Below are 3649 nucleotides of genomic sequence, written 5' to 3' on the forward strand. Positions count from 1 at the left end.
GATGGCCTAGTGGTTACATCGCTGGACTCCCCCCTACTCCCCCCAAAAACAATTTAATGGGATTTTTTACACTCAAATAAAATCTACTGTAAAGCTATAAGAGTTACATGTAAAAACAATACCTAGTTACATGCTTTAGATAGTCCCATGAAAAAATAATTCAGTTGCTCCTATCCTTGATACAAGGTACTTCAAAACACCTACACAAAATGTCCATGTAAACAGCAGTACAGTACATCGGTTAAATAACATGAATGACTTTTACACAGACAGTTCTAGATTTTTAGAAAATAAAAATGCAGTTCAGCCACAGTTAAACAGCATGTTAAGATTCACAATAAGAATGTGTTTCTCTTATTACTAAGAAAAGAACAGGCCATGTGTCATCCTGAGAAGAAAGAACCTCCTCAGATATATTTCAGAAAAACAAGACAAAACAAAACAAAACAACACAGTATGTTCAATGTATGAAATCAGAATCTTCAGGAGTGATTAGAACTTGAATGTAAATGGGAGTTTTTGAGTAACTAGCTTTAATACCTCCAGATTCAGGAGCATGGAATATTTGTAGCACTATGGAAAACACATTAGAAAAACACAAAAATACTTAATTCACACCAGACATTCATGAGGTTCACTTAATCTCCAGGGAAAATTCAGTTCATCCTCTATCACATTTACATCTCTCAAGTGAAACAAGTAACAAAATACAAAAGGTATACTGCATTCTATGGAACTTACCATCCAAACAGCATAGCTTCTACCTTCTAGAGGATTAACACACAGGGATGAGGAAGCCAAGGACATGGTTCAGTGCCCTATCAGGGAAGGCCAGATTGGCCTTGGAAGGTTGGGTAGCAAGGCCATATTTCAAGTTTCTACTACAAAGCAACTGTCACAAACAGCACTGGTAAAGCAAAGAGGTCTCAGAGTGAATATGACTCATGGAGCCCATTAAGCACCACTAAAAACTAACAAATAGAGGCTCCACTGAGGTTTAACTTCATATATGAAAGTCAGCACCTTTGCTCCTTTCCAAGTGTCAATTCTTATCATTAGCATGCCCTTTATAGGCATAAAGGAATAATGGTATCTCCAGGTTCATGCAGAGATGGGATTTAACTATTTAGACTAGTATTTAAAAATTACAGATCCAATGTCACTTCCCAAAGAAAATTAATTTCTTCATGACTGCAACAGAGTATATAAAAAGCTGGAATGATGTTTAATTCAAATACAAAAACTCATCTGCAAAAAAAAACCCTACTTTTCCTTCTTAGGTTCATAGAGTTGATTCTACCACACAAGTATTCTTGACTGTAATTATACCACTAGAGTAAAATACTAATAAAATACTTTAGTTAGCACATTGAGATTCTGCCTCCTGATAATTGCATTAAAACTGCGGCATTTAGGCAGAGCTGAGAAATCCCATTCTTAAGAATGGTTTCCTTTTACTTGTTCTTGTGTTCCACAGCAATTATAAAAGTAAGGAGTCTCATTAGTAAATGGCTGAGTTACCCACTGCCCATTTGGAATGTCAGTGAAAGTTGTTTTAACTCTTAATTCCACTGTTAGCCCATCTGAAGTGAAGCCACAAGATTCAGTATTGCACAGATTTTCACTATAAGCATCACCCTACATTGTTTTGTAACCTGGATTATATTTTTCTTTTTCTTTCTTTCTCTCTTTTTTTTTTTTTTTTGAGAGGTTTTTGCATTAGGGACTTGGTGCTTGCCGTCTTAACAGTCATGTTCTTTGCATCGTCTTGGGTAAAATGTAGGTCAAATGTGTACTGCACATCTTGGAGGTCTGTGTTTCACTCAATGCCTTTCAGCTGACCTTGTAAGGCCTTCAGCTTAGTGTGTTAATGAACTTGGTCCTGGGCTCCAGCAAACTGAGCACATCATGTACTGGTTGATGGCATCACATAGCAGAGAGTTTCTGTGACTGGAATCTTATGAGGTTTAAGCCCATATTCCAAGTTCTTAACTTATACTCTAAAAACTTCTTTGCTAAAAATTTTATAAATACATTTTCCATTATACATCACTATTCATGGCTGATATTTCTATAATTTCTGTACTAGAATACACAAAATCCATCATAAAATTCTTTATTGAAAAAATCTTTGCTGCCTGGTGTCCTTTCTATCATGTTGATAAATCCTATACTGTACTTCTTTGGTAAAGTGTGATTATTCTAATGTGATTCAGTTGGACCTCACAGTGCTGACATAAACAGACACTTCCAAAAATGATTTTTAGGTCCAAGGTAATGATGCCCTTTGTAAGCAGCACAAGTCCTGGGTTTATCCTAATAATAACACTGTCCAAGTTGAAGGTCAAAATGTCAGGCAGACTCTGGTCAAAAGTTCAGCTTCTCAAACACCACTAAAACAGTCTACTTTTCTTTTCACTTTAAATGTGTCTGTTTTATTTTTGTTTTTCTTTTGATTTTGCTTTGTTACCAGATGTTTTTTGACTCAGTGTTTTTTTTTTGTTTTTTTGTTTGTTTGTTTGTTTTTTTAGTTCCCCTGTTTGTTGTTGTTGTTGTTGTTGTTTTCTTTTGTTCCTGGTTTTCTGTTCCTTCCTTTTTTGACCCTCTTGTGCAAGTTGCCAAGCAGGAGCTTCAAGTGGCCCTTCTGCTCTCCCTGGATGTTCATTCCTAACTGCCATGTTAGAAGCTTTGGACATCATTTGTTCAAATGGAAATGTATAAAACCTTGAGTTTGCTGAAGGGAATAGACACCAGTGTTTTCAGCTTCCATTACCTATGCCCACACACTTGGTTCACTCCTCCGGCCAGGTGATGGACCACTGGTCTCTGGAGTGTGGTAGCACAGGCATGGTGACATGATGGTACCTGAGACCTGGATCCCGAATATGTATGTCACCTTACAAGGCCAAAGCTGCTTTGTAGATATGTTGTGTTAAGGACCATGAAATAGGGGGTTATCATAAGAGAGATAGTTGTTCTATAGAGTGTGTGCACTGGTCAGAAAGACAGAGAAAGACAGAGAAAGACAGAGAGATAGAAAGTGAGACATAACTCACCAGGGGGCTAGGCCATTGCACAATCCCTACTCCTCCATTAAAATCACAGGATTTGGGGCATGCACAGACATGCACACATATGTATCCTGCATGAATTTCAAGCTGCAAGCCAGGGCCTCAAACTGCAGTGGAGTATATGCGAGTCTAGCAATATAACCCATTACAGCACTTGCTATTCACAAAAACAACAATATAATATGCATATGTAAATTTACAAAAGACTGAAATTTCCCACCAAAGATAATCATGTTAAGAGTTGACTATGAGAGAACCAGTAGTTAGTGTAATGGCTATGTTGCAGGACTCCCATGTAGTCGACCACAGTTCGCGTCCCAGACCCAGTGGCTTAAAACTCATGCTGGGCGAGTGTGCGTGCGTGCCCAGGATCACAAGAGGAGAATGGAGGAGAAGGGATTGTGGCATGATCATCTCCCCTGGGGGATGATTTCTCGCTTTCTGTCTCTATGTCTCTCTCTGTCTGTCCAGTGAGTGCAGGTGCCCTATAGTGAAAATCTCTCCAAAAAAAAAAAATTGGGGGGGGCTATGAGCACATAAAATTACTAAAACCAAAAGGAAAAATAACAGTATCTATG

General features: G+C 38.1%; 1 pseudogene; it reads right to left on the reverse strand.

The window, feature by feature from the left end:
* Positions 1 to 1437: 1437 nt before the first annotated feature.
* LOC102479294 (G/T mismatch-specific thymine DNA glycosylase-like) lies at positions 1438 to 2770 on the reverse strand (annotated as a pseudogene).
* Positions 2771 to 3649: the final 879 nt, after the last annotated feature.

Source organism: Tupaia chinensis, unplaced genomic scaffold (assembly GCF_000334495.1).
Source record: "Tupaia chinensis unplaced genomic scaffold, TupChi_1.0 Scaffold143918_1, whole genome shotgun sequence".
NCBI classification, from domain to species: domain Eukaryota; kingdom Metazoa; phylum Chordata; class Mammalia; order Scandentia; family Tupaiidae; genus Tupaia; species Tupaia belangeri.